At 35.5% G+C, this 20,876-nt stretch overlaps 1 long non-coding RNA gene across 5 annotated transcripts in view; it reads right to left on the bottom strand.

Annotated features, from left to right (window-relative positions):
• LOC103098462 (uncharacterized) overlaps positions 1-20,876 on the bottom strand; it is a 113,924-nt gene that overhangs the window by 49,561 nt on the left and 43,487 nt on the right. For 4 of the 5 annotated variants that reach the window (XR_008912883.1, XR_468888.3, XR_008912884.1 and 1 more), the window contains 2 exons: positions 19,933-20,013; positions 266-349 (listed from right to left, as the gene is read on the bottom strand). This is a non-coding gene — a long non-coding RNA (uncharacterized LOC103098462). The remainder of the gene's footprint in view (positions 1-265; positions 350-19,932; positions 20,014-20,876) is intronic. The other variant, XR_001622960.2, reaches the window with a different exon arrangement.

Here is a 20,876-nt window from a genome sequence, read left to right on the forward strand (position 1 = left end):
AAAAAGAAACATCTTAGCTGTTTCCAGACTAATCATGAATTGTAACCTCTGCAGAACTGAACATAATTTATTTTATTTGACTTCAGGTTCCTGTTTTTCCATGAATATTTCATTTTCAAAGACAACTACAAGAGGAAAATAAGGCATACATTACTCTATAAATTAGCAACAGAGACAGACAGAGACAGATGGAGACAGAGAGGGAAAAAAGGAGGGAGGGAAAGAGAGAAAGTTCTTGGGAGTCATTGAAAGTTAAATCACTTACCCATGTGTCAGAGACAGAATTTGAAGTCAGATCTTCCTGACTCTCAAGTGATTCCTCTCAACCTTTTGGTATTTGCTTATTATCCTTAAATGAAACTATACAGTTTTACTGTAAACTTTATAACTGCTTTATTTACTTATATTGAATTTCTTTAACTACTGGGGATAACCAAAATAACACCTCTTTAAAGATATTATCTTCCTTAATTTCTAACAGAGTAGTACTTTCTATTGAGCTCAAATAAAATTGACCAGAAATGGACTAATGTTTTTAAAAAGCAAGGGGTCACTCCATCTCTCAAACAGTAAATCATAGAGTTATTACAGGGCTTCCACAAATATATTCCTTAAGTGTTACCCCATATCATTTCTGATAAAAATGTTTATGGAGGGTGGATTTATCACAGGTTGAAAGAGGATGGTTATTTTTTAATTCCTTTTTGAATTAAGACACTTGTTTCCTTAAATTGTATGTCATATTATCTTCAAGGATTCTTCAGAAGAAAATTCCATATTCTCACTTCTTGAGTTACCTGCTTTGAATTTTGAAGGTGCCTTGTGTAGTCTATGTGACTATATTAATTTGAAATTCAGTCATAAAATGTAGAATACAACATTCTTAAGTCCTTGAATGAACTCATCCCCAGGATTTTCTCATTTATTCTTTTCTCTTTTATTTTCCCTTCATAAATCATAACTTCATATCCGAAGCATTTACTAGAGACAGTGAAATTCAATTGGATTTTAAAAAATTGTTTCATAAAGAATGGTGATTGTGTAGGAGTTAAATATAATATATTAATCAATAAGTGCCTACCAAATGCCAGACCTTATGCTAAATGCCGATAACCTATTTTTAAATAGTCTGACTTCAGAGAACTTACATATTATTAGGGGCAAAGATGTATAGGGAAGGCAGCAGTCCACATGGAAGTAAAACACTCTCTTGGTCACTTCCTCTGTAGGAAAAGACCAGGAAATCAAGACTCCTATTGACTTGTAGCAGAAATATCCTAGGTTTTCTCTCCTTGATCATCTGGACAGTTTTTTCCTGACCCTAGGACTGATGGGAGGACTGACAGGTTCATAAGCTGGTTCCTACAATCTTTAGAATTGTGGAGAGGAGAAAAGAAGAAAATGAAAGCTTGGAGAAGAACAGTGAACATGGTAAGGTAATGCAGAGCGACTACAGACATGAAGATGCCAAAGCTGGACTCCAGATTCAATGTTTCATGTGCAAATCAGGCACAAGTAGTGACAGAGTAAATCCTGTGTTGTTGAAGTCTGTTGAAGCTATAGATGAAAAGTAGTGATTCGTCACTTTCCTCTTGCCTTTTCCCTCACTTTCCTGAGAGGGCAAGGGCTAGCTTTCTGAATATGTGCCCCAGGGGGTTGGGAGACTTACCCTTGATTCTCTAAAGACGACAGATATAGGGGTAGCAGGCAGCTCAGTGGATTGAGAGCCAGGCCTAGCGATGGGAGGTCCTGGCTTCAAATCTGGCCTCAGACACTTCCCAGTTGTGTGACCCTGGGCAAGTCACTTAACCCCCATTGCCTAGCCCTTACCATTCTTCCACCTTGGAACCAATACACAGTATTGGTTCCAAGGTGGAAGGTAAGGTTGGTTTTATTTTTAATTTTAAAAAATAAAGAGGAGAAATGTGATAAAGTTATTCACCATCATATTGCCTAATAGTTTTATTGTTGTAATACAGCATTAAAAAGGGCAACTGAGAACTAGGAAACCAGAAAGAATTAAAACCATAGTGTTTTTCAGATTATATTTTCTACTTGAACTGTAACTAAGAGAAGAGAATATTGATTTATTGTTATATCTTCCCAGGGCATAAAGATAGTTTTTATTAGGGTTTCTCTAGGCAAATGGTTCAGCAGCAATAAATGGGGGGGGTTACTGGATGACTTGAACCTGAACTGGGAATCTACATTTTTGTGGTCCCCAGAGGAGAAGAGCTGAGGGTCTAGTCAGAGAGAAAGTTGTACCTGAGAGGAAGAATAGCCTGCCTCTTAGCAAAGAGGGGTGGAAGTGATGGAGAAAAATATCTACCCCACTGCTGGTTCACCAGGTAGGAGTACAGCAAAGCACTGCCTAAATATATAGAGTATTTACACAAAATAAATACAAGGTGATAGGGACTAGCAACCATAACCAAAATAAAGCCACGTAAGCCAGTACAATAAATAAAATACAGTTATTATTTTAAGGAATACTTGAATAGAAAAAAATATATCTCCCATTCCAAATTCTAAAACAGGTGACATTCTAACTCTTTCACTATCATTCAAAGCAACAAAAATTTATTGAACCCCTATTGTGTGCCAGATGGTGTGCCAAGAACAGGGAATACAAAGACAAAGGAAACAGTCATCAAAAAAATACACAGTTCAGTGAAGGCTCTGCTTTTTTCTTTCTGCACAAAAGAGAACACATTGACAAAAATAGCAAGTATAATTGCAAAACGCTTTGTAAATATTAAGTTATTGATGTTGTTATGTTATATAGAGCACTTGGTAGAGCAAAGTGCTACATGAAGGGTACAAAATGATAGTCATCAACATTCTTCTGAACTAAAGGGATCTGGAAAATGCTCTCTTTTGCCTCCCTTTATTGGTTTGTCTTCAATATTACATTCTCTATGAATAGTGAAACTCATCTGATGTGGTTTCTTTTATCATTCTGTGATACCTTAAAGCTTTAGTGCAAAATGTGACAACATGATAGAAAAAAAAAGCTTGGTGAGAAATTCAGGAGGTTTAATATTTAACTTATTAGAGTTTTTATTATTAACTTCAGAATATACATCAATTCTCCCAGGTTCCTCTCATACCACTTGTCTTAAATAACGTCCACTATCACCCATGAAAGGGAAATTTCTCGTCCAGAAATATTGCTTCTGAGATGACAGCATTTTCTTACTTTCTTTTTTCTAGCATCTTGTCATCTAGCATTATCTCCTCCTTCATCATGTTCATTACAGCAATGCCAACTATGTCCCCAAAGTTCAGTAAGTTGGAACAATCACCCTGAATTTTGGGTTCTGTGGAGAACCCATTGCTGTGGGATCCCTGATACTTAGCATTGACTTTCCTATTGGAAACATCCAGTAGGGGAAAAAAAGATATTTATCTACCAAGCTGAACTTAAAAAGCAAAATGTATTTAAATTCATTCTCCATGTTATTTTTAAAATTTCAATGTTTTTAAAGTATAGAATTGCACAAAAATGTACAAGACACTATAAAATTATTTATATATAGGTATCTATTTACATGGGTATTTAAGGCATGAAATTCCACATATATGTGCCCCAATAGCCATGTATATATGTACACATGTGTATTTGCTTATGTATATATATACACACATATACATCTAGATATATCCAATAACTCCATTATTCCCACCATATTCAAGGTAAAATCTAGTAGAGCTGTACATTCCTCCTACACAGACTCTTTAGGTTACACTTTTATGACTCTACTTTCAATATTACCATAATATTAATTGTAACAGAACTTAATAATATAAAAATGCTAACAAGGATGTATACAGTAGAACTCACTACAGATCAATATTTTCCTGGAGGGGTTCTTGGTCCTTGCACCTAATAACATTAGAATCTTAGAGTTAAAAGGTACCTAAGAGATCATTTAGAACAACAAATAACTGAAAAACAATATTCTCCATAAAATAACGGGTGTGTGGTCCTCCAGCATCCATTTGAAGTTCTCCCTGAGTGGCCCTGAGTATGAGACTTTGAATATTAAAGTGCATACTAAATAATAAGCATAAATATAGAGTATTTATTAAGCTCTTTTAAGTTTTCCTAGTTTTCACTACTAATATCCTAACTTTTTATATCATCATTATAGTTTCTTATTTAATAGTCTATAATAGCAAAGACCATAAGGAAGTTAACTATCAAACATTCAACACTGCATTTCCAGTATCTGAGTCTATTCAAGCATGATCCATTATTTATGGATCAGCCTTCCCCTACTCATAGCTCTAGATCCATCTGGTTTCAGGCAATCAAACAAAATGACCGTAGTTAAATAATAGTTTAATTAAATTTGATACATTTCTAGGAAAAAGGGGGGGAGATAGATGCATTATGATAAAAGACAACATTCCTTTAATGCCCTAATTCTAACTTCATTACCCTTGTCAGGAAACTGTTCAAAATAGTCTGCATTTGCACTCTTGAGTTTCCAAAACAGTAAGTAGGAAAAAAGCCAGAATGCAACAAAGAGAAACCCTAAGATGAACCCAATTAGAAACACTACAGTTAAGTTCCAGAATTTTAATATTAACATTAAACAACAGGGTTTTTAAGTGACAAAGGAGAGGTATTTCACATATCTAGTAAAAAAAAAACCAGTCAAGAGAAATTTTAAAGGATTTAAATATATTCCATAAAGCAATGCAATTCATTTTGCACTGCCAAAGCCTGAGTTCCCCCCAAACTGGAGGAGGGAGGGAAAAGGATTTTAGATAGAGACAGGTATCCCCTTTTCCCCACTTTCCTTACCCATTCTTTCTCTGCTAGTTATTTCTTTGTATTATCCTGATTGAGTTGGCATTAAAATAGTTATCTTTTCCCCAAGTTGTGAATCAGGTGTGAGTGAATAGATCAAGGGAAGACCCTTTGGTCTCGAGTAGTGGAAGGGGGACAAGAGGGACAAGAGCAAATCTGGGAGAGCAGCCATAGCTAAGGAGGGAAGACAGAAGGGGGAAAATCTTCAAAACCCCTCTCCTCTCTCTGAGCCAACCCTGAACATCAACTGTCTCCCTTGAACCCCACTTTGAGAAGGGAGGTCTCCACTCTTTTCATATATATATATATATATATATATATATATGAACATATATATATATAACATATATATATATAGATATAGTTATATAGATATATAACATATATATAGAACATATATATATAACAGTATATATATATATATATATATTGAAAGATTTAACCTTTTTTCAATACAGTAAAATTAGGAGATTAGATTAGTTGAACCTTGAGGGTCCCTTATAACTCTTCATTTATGATCCTGTGTAATACTCATATATGAGATGTGCATTCTTCATTAGAAGTCTCACCTTTTCTAAGAATTTCTAAGAATCCTTAAAAGAAAAGAGAAGAAAAAATAAATATTTTAAAGGCTCAATGAAGTGGAAAGGAAATAATTTTGTAAGCCCAGGGACCTCAAAACAAGAGACTTTGGGATTCATACATTAAAACTTCTTCATTTTTAAAAAAATGTTAAAATTTGTATACAGAGGGCAGCGTGGCAGGATGTACAGTTAATAGGGAACAAAATCTAGACCTACAATCTCTGATTCCATTTCCCCTTTCAAAGCACTATGCTACATCTTTTGTAAATTAATATTTCTGGAATTAATGAATGAATAGTTCTTTGTGGATGGAGTTCTTTTAAAAGACAAAGAGTAGAAAGAGAGATCCAGAGATATCTCTATCTAATTTGAGCAAAGTAGATGAATGGCTTATTTGAGAGCCATTGTGGAAACATTGAGAGAGCTATTTATTAGCAACTTTCAAAGGGGAATTCAATCTAACCTAAAAATCATTTATTAATCCACCTAATCTTATAGTCATTTATTAAGCACCTGGCATGTGCCAGTCACCAGTGATATAAGAACAAAATGAAAAAAGTCCTACCGTCACATCAAAATCTCCCGTTAGATGGGAAGAATGAGAAGAGGGAATAATAAAATTTGTCTTTCTTAGAATTATATGTCTTAAAAGATTACTCAAAACAAGAGATAGAGAGGAAATGAAGAATATCTAGATGCATAATCCTTCTTGGGTTAAACAAAAGAGAAAAATATGAGTATGTGTGCTTTAATGTCTAATAAGCATTTAGAAGAGGAAAAAAGAACATATATCAGCAAAGTTCCTGAAAAGGAATCTTCTCTAATAGATTGTATCCCACTATCATCCTTTTCTCTCTCCCCTCTTCTGTCTCTCTCTCTCCCTGTTTCTCTCTGTCTCTGTCTTTCTGTCTCTGTCTCTGTCTCTCTCTGCCTCTGTCTCTCTGTCTCTCTCCCTCTCTCTCCCTGCCCCTCTTTCCTTCTTTGCCCCCAACTCCTCCCTTCCCTGTTGCCTATAAAGAAACATACTTATCTCCCCCAGTGTTTAAGAAAGTCCACATTAGATCCTACCACTCTTACTAGCTATGATTCTATATCTCTGCTACTATCCTTGAAAAAGTTGTCGACAGTGAAATCCTCTAGTTTTTCTCTTCTCTTTCCCATCTGAACTATCTTTAGACTGGCACCTGACCTCATTGTTCATCTGAAACTGCTCTCTCCAAAGTTAGCAATTGTCTTAATTGCCAAATGAAAAATCCTTTTCTCTATCTTCTGCAAAACTCTTTTCTCTATCTTCATCTTTCTTGATGTTTCTGTAACATGACTATTGCCCAACTTTTCCTCCTATATACTCTTTCTTCTCTGGAATTCCATGACGCTGCCCTCACTTGGTTCTCCTTTCTGTCTGACCACACTTTCTGTGTCTCTTCTGCCAGCCTTTCCCCAATGCTATATCCCCAAACTGTATGTATACTCCCAAAATTCTATTTTGAAAAGCCAGTTGTTCTCTTTTCTTTATACTCTGCTCCTCCTAGTTATTATCTCTGTTCACAAGATTCCCATTTCTATACATTTCTTTTTCTTGAACTCTAGTCCTACTTCACCAACAGTCCATTGAACATTTACTTAGCTATGCATACATAACGTGGAGGAATCTTAAATACAACAAATCCTAAATAACTAATCTTTCCCTGAAAACTCACCTACTGAATTTTTCTTTTACTATCAAAGTTATCACTATTCTCCCAGTCACCCAAGTTTGCAAACTCACAATCATCTTTAAATCCTTACTCTCACTCTATCTACATATCAAATCCGATATCAAATTTTACTGTTTCTATCTATATATCATCTCTCATCTATGCTTCTTTCTCTCCACTTATTCATAGCTACCACCTTAGTTCAAGCCATCATCTTCTATTATCTAGACTACTACAATAGTCTTCTAAAAGCTCCTTGCCCTCAAGACTCTCCCCACATCAAGCCATTCTCCACATAGCTGCCAAAATGATTTTCTTTAAACATAGATATTACCATGTTACTGTTCTCATTAATCTCTAGTGGCTCCCTATTACCTCTGGGAGGAAATAAATTCCTCTGCCTAGAATTTAAAGTTCTTCACAGCTTGCCCCTGACCCATTCCACCTTTCTAGTCTTCTTGAATAATATTCCTTGTCACACATTCTATGTTGCAATTATATTGTAAAATAAAGGAAATCACAAGGGTGATACAATATGCCATTTGTGGGTGCCATAAAAAAGCATGAGGAAAAACTTTCTATCTCTTAATGTTTATAGACATGAAACAAAAAAGAATCCTACTAATGAAGCATGCAAGAAAAACTTAGGAAATCAGCAAATTAACAATCCCAAGAGGAGAAAATTTGAAAAGCAAATGACAAATAAAAGCAAAGATAAAATTATTGTACTGAAAAACAAGGGAAAGATGGCAAGGAAATAGCATTTATATACTCTCTACAATGCCAAGCATTGTGCTAACTTCTTTTTCACAAATATTATATAATCTGATCCTCACAACAACCCTGGGATGTAGGTGCTATTATCAATCCCATTTTATACTGGGGTAACTGAAATAAACAGAGGTCTGAGCTAGTAAATAACTGAGATTATATTTGAATTCAGTCTTCCCGATTTCATACCCAGCACTTATCTGCTGCTAAAACCAAGAAATGTGCCTTAAAAATTATTAATGAAATGTTGAGCTGCATTTGTAAGAGGAGTCTCCATACCAGCACTTCTCTAAGCCAATGAAATCATACGTCCTGGCCAAAGTGAAAAAAATTAACCATTGCCTAATTTTTTCTAATAAAAGAGGAAAACCAAGTTTTTTAAACATATATATATATATATGTATAGTTCTATATACAATATAGACTGAAAAAATGAAGAAAGAAATTTCTTTAAAATGTTTTTGTGGGATAACTGGAGTACAGATACATGATAAGAAAATTCAGAGAAAGAAACTTATAGAAAAAGTACATTTTTAAAGAAAATGTTAGATAAAATAGCTGAAAATCTGTGTCTCCTGAGCAGGAAGTTTTCACAGGGAGAAATCTAAGCTATTGACAATCATATCAAATGCTCCAAATGACTCATAATTAGATGCAAATTAAAGTAAATTTGAGGTTCTACTTCATACCTATTAGATTTGCAAAAATGACAAGAAAAATGACAAATGTTGGAAAGGATTTGGGAAAACAGCCACACTAATATATTCTGGTGGAGTTGTGGATGAACCCAGCCATTCGGTAAAACAATTTTCCCCCCAAAGTTACTAAATAATATATACTCTTTTTGACCCATGTGTGACATTACTAGACCTATGCCACAATTAAATCAAAGAAAAAGAAAGAGGAGATCCAAAAATGTTTATAATAGCTCTTTTTGTGGTAGCTAAAATGGAAAGTTAAGGGAATATTCTCCTATTCAGAAATTGCTTAACGAATTGTGCCATTTGAATGTAATGAAATAATATTGGGACATAAGAAATGACAGTAAATTAAAATCAAGGCCTGGGACAAAATCTATTATGTTTCATGTGAAATTGAAAAATTCAAAGATAGCAATTCTATTCTCAGCTAAGGCAACAGTTAAAACTGACAATAGAGAGAGATACACAGGGAAACTATATTATGCTTAAAGGTGCCATAAACAAGGATTATAATACTAATTTATATGTGCATAAAATGGCACAAGATCCTGATTCTTAAAAGAAGTTAATTAATTTAAAAAATATAGTAAAATTATGCCAGTTAGGGCCTTCAATGTGCTTCTATCAAACCTAGTCAAATTTAATTTGAAAAAATGAACAAGAAAAAAAGTTAAGGAACAGAACAGAATTTTGAAAAAATTAGACATGGCAAATCTCCAATGGTTACTGAATAGAAATAAAAAAGAATCCTTAATTTTTTAGCCTTCTGTTGTACTTTCACAAAATATCACTATGCATTAGGGCATTGTTTCCTCTGTTGGATTAGTTTGGTGCTCCTTAAAGTTTTGGAGCATGGCTGAAGCAGTACTTAGGGGGAAATTTACATATTATACATTTTTATCAACAAATAAGAGAAAGAATATTTCAATGAAATTGGTGTACAACTAAAATAACTGAAAAATGGATATCAAACTAAAATCACTGAAAACTAAAGAAGAGCTAAATAAAACTGAAAGAAGAAAATCAATAAAGTTGGAAACTATATGAAAACACACAAAAATAGATAAGCCAGTAATTAGTCAGTTGGTCAATAAACATTTATTAAACACCTTCTATTTGCCAGACATTGTGCTAAGCAATGGAGATACAAAAAGAGACAAATGACAGCCTCTGGTCAAGAAGTTCACAATCTAATGGGGGAAACACAAGCAAATAACAAGCTATAAGAAAGATAAGTAGGAAATCAACAGACAAAAGGCACTAAAATCAAGAGGAATTAGAAAAGATGTCCTATATAAGATGGAATTTTAGTTGGAACTTGAAGGCAGCCAGAAAAGCCAGAAGATTAAGATGAGGAAGGAAGGCATTCTAGGAACAAAGGGCAGTCAAGAGACAAAAAGTGCCTTGTATGTGGAACAGCAAGGAGGTCAAAACACTGGACCAAAGGATACACAGTGGGGAGTAAATTGTAAAAAGATAGGAAAGGGGTGAGATTGGGGTGTTAGGTTATAAAGAGTTTTAAATACCAAAGGATGTTCTATGTGATCCTGGAAGTGATATGGAGCTACTAGAGTTTACTGAGTAATAAAACATCTTGATCATATGTTGTTTATTTAAAAAAAAAAAGTTGTCTATTATAGAGATCTGAAGTTTCATATGAAATATACTTTTTCTGTTTCATTGTGTATGTGGAAATGTTTTTTTATATTTGCAAACCCCAAATTAAATATATATGTGTATATATAATTTGTAAGAACAAAAAATCAAAAAGCCCCAGTACAATAATGAAAAAGGAATCAAGGTGGTTAAGCATTACAAAAATCTCAAATTATAGGACTGAGATTATCAGCATTATTTCATACACATTAAAACTTTAAAAAGATCAGTGAAATGAGCCAAATGAACAAAACTCAAGCCAGTTAAGTGCAGCAGTACCCAACAATAAAAACTACTACAAAAGGGATTCTTGATTCAACAAACATTTGTAAGAAAAGTTACAAGTATTTTCACTGAAGATAGATTTAGACAATATACACCATATAGTAAAATAAATGTTATAGGGAAAGGATAGTGACTAGACTTGGAATTTCATTAGAGTAGTGACTCCCCGGGGAGGAAATTCTCTTAGAGAGTCACCTAAAACACTGAAAGACATAAAGTGACTTTTCATAGCCAGAGAAAAAACTTGCATTCAGGTCTTCCTGGACATAAGGCCATCTCTCTAATTGCCCACTTATGCTACCATCTTTATATAAATTCTAAAAAGATTTTAAAATCAGATGATAAAAAAGTTCATATCTTTCATTATTTTAGTTAATAGAAAAAATTCAAAGAAATAGAATTTACAAAAGACAAGAGTATTGACTGAAAATTTAAGGCATTTAGAAGAACTGTTGTGGTTGGAGGGAAATGATTTGCATCGAAAATCTCTAATAAATGATTCACATTTAAAAATCCATAGAAAATTTCCCCAAACCTATAAAAACATGTTATTCCTTAGTAGGTGGGTAGTCAAAGTATTGGAACAAATTTCAAAAGAAGAAATGTCATCTATCTGTAACTATTTGAAATAATGATCCAAATCACTCATTATGAGATAAATTAAAATTAAATACAAGCAAAAGGGATAAGAATTGGAAATAGTAAGTGTTGGATTGGTTAAAAGAAGATAAGCACATTAATAACACTGTTGAATCGCCATGACTATACATTGTTCCTATTCTGAAAATAATTTTGAATCATGCAAAAAAAATCATAGAATTATTGATATCCTTTGATCCAGAAAGCACATTACTAGGTTAGCTAAGGACAAAGGACAAGTCCCACACGAACCAAAATATCCATAGCAGCACTACTTTCAGCTGCAAGAAGCTGAAAACAAATTATGTACCCATTGATTGGTGGAAAAGCTGAGCAAATTATGGTATTTTAATGTAATTGTGTATTATTATAATCTAAGAAACAAAAATATGAAAAGTTCTGAAAAACCTAGGAATTATTGTGTGAAATGAGGCAGAGCAACGAAATACCAGGAAGAAGAATATTGAAAATTAATGTGATAACAAATGAAAGCAGAGAGATAAGGATAGGTCCTGAACCTGAGAATTCTTTTGTATAAAGAATTTCCAGAGTGGGGAAAATACCCCTATCCATGCAGAAGAAAATCTTCTCTGCACTTTCTGGTTTTAAAAAGTCTTCTTGCATTGAACTCTGAGATATTAATACCTTTCCCAGAATTACAGAGCCAGTTTAGATCAGAGGTGGAATTTGAACCCGTCTTCATGACTTCTAACCTGATTCTCTATTTGCCACCCTGCATTGCCTAAAAGAAGACAGAATTCAGTATAAATGCATTGGTAATGAGGCTTCCAGATAACTATATAAAAACATGTCTATCTTTCTGTTGAGAAATAGAAAACTACAAGTAGTAAACTATTTTAAACAGGAATTTCCAGGGCAATCCAACTGTTCCAATGCCAGCCCACAGAGAAGTTGTAGGTATTTGTTCTGTTCTGTTTTGTTTTCCCTGCAGAAAGTACAATGAATGTCTGTGTGAGAAGGCATTGGGGTGTGTGACTATTCCTAGGAACTTCACTTTTCCTGACATCTCTGTCCTAGGCAAAAACATGGTGCTGTGCCTCCCTCATTCCCACTCAGGCCAGAAGGAACAACATTACCACTCTTTCAAGAGACATCAGTAAAGGGGAAAGGGAAAAAGAGTCCATTTTATAAAAAATTATCCATTTAATTAATTAATTCTGAATATATTCCCATGATTACATGATTCATGTTCTTTTCCTCCCCTCGTCCTTCCCCCCCTCCAGTAGCCAATGAGCAATTCAACTGGGTTTTACAAGAGTCCTTCATTTGATAGACCTTAGCTGCTGAAAAAGTCCTCTGGGCATAGTCTTATGCTAGAAATCACTGCAACACAGAGTCACACAAATCAAAAAGGAAAAAAATATGAAAAGAATGAAAAAGAAATTTAAAAAACAACAACAGTGTTTCCAAAACACCCCTGGCATACCTACTGGTTATCCTACTTTCCCTGGAGACTGGTAACTATCTCTTACCTCAAATCCCTCCTTTCCCTCCTTATTCTACACTACCTCTCAGAAAGACAATATTCTAAATTGGCAAATATATCTCTAAGGTCTGTGATTCACATCCAAGCTTACCATTCTCCATCCTAATAAACCCCAACAGCCTGCGTGAAATGGCAACAGGGTACTAGAGTAATTGTAAATTTAATCAGGCTTATGGTCCTGAGCTGAACTCAGATGTGGTGCCCAGATGTTGATGCATAGGTCAATAACTGTCTGGCTACATCTTCCCCAGACAGATGACCTATTGACAAACCCATAGGGAAATTCCTGTCAATATCCTCAAATCTCATGTACTCTCGAGGGATGCTAAATTTATTCATTCTTGTTTTGCTGACTTCTACAAAAGAGGAAGAAGGGTAGAGAAACTGGACTTGTAAAATTAAAAAAAAATTAATCTACTTCTGGCATTTACTTATTAGGTAGAATCTTGGACAAACCACTAAAAATACAATAATAGCGCAGTAAATACTTGGGGTTGGTGTGTTCGAATGGGGTTGGTTTAAAAACCCTCAAGTCATGTGGGAAATAGATAATGAACACCACCCTCTCGGATAGATTAAAAATGTAAACACTGGCTCTTCCCTGAATGAACTTTAACATCTCCTACTGTCCTGCTCATCATTTTCCAATTTCTTCAATCAGGCCTGGCCAGGCAATGAAAGGAAGGCACAAAGACCATTCTGAGGTCCTCTAGGGCTGAATGGAATGTTGGGGCCGAAGGATTGGGTGTTAATTGTCTCTTAGTCTTCCTGCAGTCACTGCTGGGGCACCTCCACGCTGCTTAGCAATTTAGCTTGCTGACAATTGGCAGGTTGTGGAATAAGGCACTACATTTTAGCTTTAGATTCTTTTCTTTTATCCCACTCAGAAGGGGCAGAGGTTGGTTTCTTTATGTCTAGCTAGTGGACACATATTGATTGGGCTGGAAAGTTCTTACAGTACCCATATGGCTAGACTCAGTGCCACTAAAAAGAAAGTAACTTTTCAAGTGAAGTTTACAATCACTATAACCTATGAATAAGAAAAAGGTGATTACAAACTTGGTCAGAAGGGCAAGCATGATAAGCCCCAAAGGCCATAGAGGAGAGCCCACATTTGTATAGCATTTTAGGATTTGCAGGCACTTACCTTATTACAACCCCATAAAAGAGAGTAAATTATCCCCATTTCACAGAGGAGGAAATTAAGGCTTATGAATGATGAGGGGCTTGCTCAGGGTCACAAAGCTCTTACCTATCAAAGATGACTCAAAATACTGGCCTTTTGACTGCAAGGCTAGTTAGTTCTCTTCCAAATACTAGTTTTGTAGAGTCAATACAAGACTGAAATCCAGTGATATAGCAAGGACACTGGGATTAATCTATCTCTATCAAAAAATAGAGTACTGCCACTTTTTTTTTAAACCTTACCTTCTGTCTTAGAATCAATACTAAGTATTGATTCCTAGGTAGAAGAATGGTAATGGCTAGGCAATGGGGGTCAAGAGACTTGCCCAGACTCAGCCAAGAAGTATCTCTGTTCAAATTTGAACCCAGGACCTCCTGTCTCCAGACCTGACTCTCAATCCACTGAGCCGCCTACCTATCTCTAAGTGCTGTCCCTTTGTGTCTTTTTTAGGTTATCTTTGGCCCTTAGTATTTACATCTATAAAATAATTTTAACAGCAGCCGTCTATTTACTCTACCATGGCAATCTCTTGGATTAATTCTTCTTACCATCCCCAGCTATCCTCCATGAATCAACCCCTAATAAATAAACATTATATATTGTATATTTTATATTCAAGATGCAACTATTAAAATATGATTGATTCCGCCAGCTACATATGAAAGTCTGTCTCAATACTTTATAGTCACACCTCATACATATTTAAGTCTTAAATTGGTTGAATGCTCCCATACCTTGAGACATCAAGCCTTCGGTGGCTATAACTTATTAATGATGGATGATTTCCCCAAGTCTTTCAAATTATCTGTCCTAGTTAGATAATCTTTAAGAGTTCAAGATTGATCTAATTGAAATCAAAATGAACTCAATGTGTAAGGGATGAGAAACTCTCCTAAGAGTTTGTTTCGGTGACTGCCCACCATCTTAGCACTTTGTTAAGCTCCCCTTGCAGCTCCTTAAAAGGATGGCTCTAAGTTTACAGTTTATAGATTTAATAAGAATAATGGTCTTTATATAGCTTTCAGTTTTATAAATTCCTTTCCATATGGTATCTCATAAATGTTCCTTTTGTTCTTTAGAGGTGGGTGCTCTTATTATCCCCATTTGGGAGATTAGGAAATTGAGGTCGAGAGACTTTTAGCTTGCCAGGGTTGCACAGTTAGTTAATATCCAAGGCAGGATTTTAAGGCAGGTCTTTTGGAATCCGAGTCTCACACTTTAACCACTATACCATTCATATTTCTCACTCTAACTGATTAGAAAAACATGAAGAAAAAGCTTGGGGGACAATTAAGTGTCTCAGTGTATAGGGAGCCAGAACTGGAAACAAGAGATCCTGGGTTCAAATTTGACCCCAAATCACTTAACCCCAGTTGTCTATCCCTCACCACTCAATTCTAAGACAGAAAGTAAGGATTTCTATTCTAAAAAATAAAAAAGGAACAAGCTTAGAAGAGTTGACCTGACTAGTACAAAAGGTTATAACATCCTGACTGTCCGATTTTCCTGAATTTTACCAAAACAGTCCTGCTCATGGCAGAAAACAAAATAAATTCCAGTCAAGCAATTAAGTAACCTTTTGCAAGAAGCCTTTCCTAATACTTTTTATGATGAGCACCTCCTATCCCCTTTTATCATGCCCAACTTTTCAGATTGATAGGTCCATCAGTAGATAATGCATGTATTTAAGATTATGATATCTCCAGTGCTTATAACAGCACATGGTGTGTAGTAAGTGCTTAATAAATGCTTGGGGACCTAGGTGGCACAATGGATAGAGTACCAGACCTGGATTTAAGAAGACTATACTCTTCCTGAGTTCAAATCCAAGCTCAAACATTTCATAGCTATATAACTCTGGGCAAGTCACAACCTTGTTTGCCTCAGTTTCCTCATCTTTAAAATGACCTGGAGAAGGAAATGGTAAACTACTCCAGTATGTTTGCCAAGAAAACCCTGCAGAAGGTCACAAAGAGTCAGACATGTCTGAAATGACTTAGTAACAAGATTGATAAATTTCTCAAGATTTCACAAAGCCAGTAGCCATGGGGAAGTTTCTAATCATGCTTTCTTCTCAAAGCTGTAGACTTCTCCTTCTAATGTACTATCAACTTATAAATATGGGAGAATTTTGAGGGAAAATACCATTGCTTGTATTAACCTTCATCACAGAGCAAAGGCAATATGGAATTAACAAACACTTTCCCTATGAATATACTCTGTTGGTTTCTCCCAGGCTGGTAGAGCTATGAGTACAGGCTCAAGAACAGGCTTTCTACCTAAGGCATGTAAGTACCAACCTTGCTAAGTTTAGAGAAGTTTTGGACCAAAGGACTGGCCAACCTGTAATAACCATTGTTAATAGTTCATTAACAACATTCACCTGTTTACAAAGATATAGAGGAGATTGGCTTGAGTATTATTCTTTTTCTTTTCTATATTTAGCACCTAGGACAGCGCCAAAGTAAACACTTAAAGAATACTGTACTTGCTGACCGATTTGATCAAATCATATATCCCAGAAGGACAAAAACCATCATTATCATTATTTCTATTTTATATTGATAATCATGCAAATAAGATCTGAACCCCCTGGCTATCCAAAATTAAAAGGGATTAGGACTAAGAATTAAAGAGATGAAACACTCAGCTTCTTTGGACAACTTCTATGTGGGGCTAGAATTCAACCCCTCAGAGATCATTCCAGCCTCCCACTTTTACAGATGAGGAAGCTGAGGAACTGAGTCATCAATTGACTTGCTCAAGATGACAGAGCTAGGGAGTAGCAAAGTTGGAATTTGAGCCTAAGACCTCTGACTCCAAATATATCATTCTTTCCACTATACCTGCCATGCTTCCTGACATGTGTCTGTGAGATGTGGAGTGTCTTTGCTTGCTATCTATTGCCTTTATTCATTGGAGCTAATAAAGTGAGGTAGAGTAAAAAGAGGTGGACATGTTGAGAAAAGAGAGGAAAATAACCTTGGGAAGAGTAGGTATTGGTTATTCAGTCATTGCATGAGTTTAAAGATGAGTTGGGTATATGAAGTGGCAGAAAAGAAATTATTGTGAATGTGTTATTGGAAAGGAAGGTGTGAATAACCTAAAGGAATATATCTTGAAAGACTTCAGATCTCTTATCAGTGCAGCTTCCCATCCTGATTTCAGAAGACTGATGATGAAATACGCTCCTCTCAACGGCAGTGATGAATTGTAGGTACAAAATAAAACATGCTTTCTCAGAAATAGGTAATGCATTGTTTTGTCTTGCTTGACTATCCTTATTTGTTCCAAATATTCTCTTTGGGATTAGAGGTGGGGTGAATTATTGAGTAGTGGTAAATATGGGGGAGGGCAGTAAAAATCATGAATCAGACATTTTTTTTAAATATCCAAACAAAACAAAATTATAAAAGAAAAACAGGACAATTTTGTTAATTTTTATATACATTTTCAATTTAATTCAATTGCATATAGTTTAATATACATTGCATATAAGAAAAGGTGACCATTTTATGTGCAACACACATTTTAATTTTCCTCAAATCTTGTTTGCTGGTGATAGTTACAAAAGAAACGAAAAAAAAAACAAAAAAAGAAAGGATGTAGGTCTGAAATAATTGAAGAAAGAGAGAAGAAAGACAGCATGAGTACTACATTTATAACTGAGAAGTATTAAAAGAATCCATAGAAAGCTTCCAGCTCATTGGGCAGTATTTCTCTTGAGAGATAACATTTGTACAGAAAATATAAATAAGACTCCCTAATATAATAATTATTGTTATAACTACTAGCATTTAAATAGCACTTACTACATGCCAAGGACTGTGTTAAGCACTTTACAATTATTATTTCATTTGATACTTATAACAACCCTGGGAAGTAAATCTCATAATTAGTCCCTTTTTACAGATAAAGAACCTGAGGGAAAGAAAGGTTACCCAGACAGAGTCACATAGACAGTAAGTATCTGAGGCCAGATTTACCAAGGTCTCCCCATATCCTACACTCTGGCACTCTATGAACTATGCCACCTGGATGCCTGGAAGTATTGTAATCAGTCACAGTGGAGGGGTCATACACAGATTCAGAAAAATACCAAAGTATTTGGTCAGATGACTTTATAGTTCTCTGGATTTAGAAGGGACTTTAAATAACATCTAGTCCAACTGCCTTGTTTTATCAGTGAGGAAACTGAGGCCTTGAGAAGAAAAGAGATTTACCCACGGTTAGCTAATAAGGGGCAGAGGCATATTCTAACCCAGATGCTTGATCTCTACCCTGCTGCCTCTTCACATGGGTTACTGTGAGTCTACTGTGCATGTAATCATTCCTGTTGAATAATTCCATTTAATCTGAAGATATAACTGAGCAAGTGGACTGGAGACAAAAAGACAACACAAAATGGACTACTCTTTTTCTAATGCAATTATTTTATACCAATTGTATATATTAGGTATTGCTACATGTAAATCTACATAAACAAATGTGCAACTTCATTAATTGATTTTAATCAACCTATGTGACAAGGAAATCACTTTAAAAGACTGATATATATTAATTTAAGGTCGCCAAGGAATTCAGCTATGTAATTCCTAAATGAAAACTCAAGTTTGCAGTCAATCTTTTATGGAGTTTAATTACAATAGGAGGAAGAAAGGAATTAGAGATAGAGAGAGAGAAAAAGGGAGAGAAAGGAATAGGGCTTAAATACCCCTTCTGTTTAGGCTGGGCCAAAAGGCCCAAGCCCTTAGATAGCTGGGGCAAAGAAAGGAGATCAGTCCCTATTACTCACGTGACCAAAATGGAGAAACAGTCTCAGAGGCCCCCACCTTCAGCTTCCTTCAGAGCAAGCTTCTCAGAGTACACTGCCACCACTCCGATCAACTCCTCAACCACCCCCAGTCTTCAGACCCCCCTGATCTTTAAGGAAACCATCCAAGTTGCCTCCCCTCAATTCTCACATCTACCAATCACTGTCCATCAATTTCCCTGTGCCAATGGAGGCTCTAGCTTAATCCAGGACCGCCCAGAGGCTTTGTACATGTCTGTTGAAGGTCATATTTTCAAATGATTAAATCTTTGCTCCTTTGCTACAGCCCTTTCTAAATCCTGTTAACCTGAGTAGGGTAGAGATTGGAATAATTAAATTTTGATCTAGGCTGCAGCCCTTACTCAATCCTGTTAGGACTGAATAGGGTGGAGATGGATTCCAAGTATCTCCATTGTATCAATTCTAAAATCAATCATGACTCAAAGAAATTCCTGTTCTATGCTTAAGCATAGGTCAAAGTCCTTTCCATTGTTCAGCAAAAGGTTTCTGTCCTAAAGTAATCTTAAGAAGGGAGGAGGAGGAACCTCCCATGCCAATGGGGTTCACATTCCAATAGACTATCAGTAAGAAATTTTCCAAGTATGAAATATCTCAATGGTGAAATTTCCAACATTTATAAGTCTAAGGAATTTTGAGGTTTACACCTATTTATACTGTTTTGTCCTATTTACACACATACACACCTATGCAGCTTTATGATTATATAGACCAACTATATATAAATTTTGATATACACTAGGTGTTTCTCTCTTAGAATTCCTTACTCTCTAGACCAAAGGATAAGAATACTATAGATCCTTTTTTTTTGCGGAATTCCAAATTGCTTTCCAGAATGGTTGAACCATTTTTCAGGACTCTCAACATTTCCAGAAACTGTGATATAAGTCAGGGATATAGATACAGAAGAGAAACAACCCTTGCCCTCAATGAGCTTATATTTTAATGGTAGATACAATAACCCTGAGTGAGTAATAATCACAGAGGAGAGTTTGGAGATTAGGTAGCCAGAGGGGCTCTGAGTAGACATAAGACAATAGATACTCATAGTCTTTCCAGAAGCAATGATAGTATTGATTTTATTCGTGTTACAAAAACAAGCTTTAGAAATGTGTGGCAACAGGGCAGATGCCAAGATATTGGCAGAGGACTTGGGGACCTGGGAGGATGTCAAGATGGGATATGAAGAATGGGATGCTGCAGGTTAAAGGCAATTGGTTGAAGTGAGTTTTCACTCTCCAATTAAAATAGCTCACCTTAAGACGGTGACTTCAGACTGAGTAGTTTTACTTCCTTTACAATGGCCTCTAGAGATGTGGATCTGGAGTTTGCTCCTGCTGGTGGAAGAAGAAGGGAAAATGTCAGAGTATATGAAAGATGCTGACATAGGGTATCTTGTGTTAAACTATAATGATTCCCACATGTCCATTTATTTTCCCTTTTCTCCTTTTCCCTTTTTTTCAAAGTAACTTTTAAAAAAAATTATTTCCTAATGATACATGTAAAACCCAGTGGAATTGCTTGTCAGCTCCAGGAAGGGACAAAAAAGGTGGTGGGGGGATCACAAATCATGTAACCATGGAAAAATGTTCTAAATAAAAAAAAATGTTTCCTATAATAGTTGTTGCACAGGTATGTAATTCAGGTTGTTTACACTAGAGATTTTGAAGCTTAGGAAAAGAGACTTATCTCTTCAGGATTATTTGATTTGCCTTTTCATCTGTTTATTTCAAGGGAATTAAAATTTTTCATTTAATTTAATTTGCTTGAAGAATTTTGCCTACTTAGCAAACTATGAATTCATTACAAATATGGGCACATTTTGCATTCTTCTGCTCTGCTTCCATACTTCAAAGCAATACCTAAAAAAGAGTAACTTTTCAATTCATGAAGATTTTGAAACTTTCTCATGATAATTCATCAATGAATAGAATGCAGTAGCCAGCTTTGGACCCATTCAAGGATCCTGCCAGAGCCCAGGAATACAGCTTCACAGTGAAGCTCCACAGTTATGTGCATCACTGACAAAATGATACTTAATTGAATTTATAAAATCCAGAAAATAAAAACTGTTTTTATGTGCCATCAACCCTCAGACACACACTGTGGAATCTGGTGCCAGTGACTCACATGTACCTTTATAGTAGAAAATGGGCACAGTGTAGTCTCCCAGTTTTCGCTTTGCATTGACAGCACCAAA

The sequence above is a fragment of the Monodelphis domestica genome, chromosome 6 (genome assembly GCF_027887165.1).
Source record: "Monodelphis domestica isolate mMonDom1 chromosome 6, mMonDom1.pri, whole genome shotgun sequence".
In the NCBI taxonomy this organism is placed as follows: Eukaryota; Metazoa; Chordata; class Mammalia; order Didelphimorphia; family Didelphidae; genus Monodelphis; species Monodelphis domestica.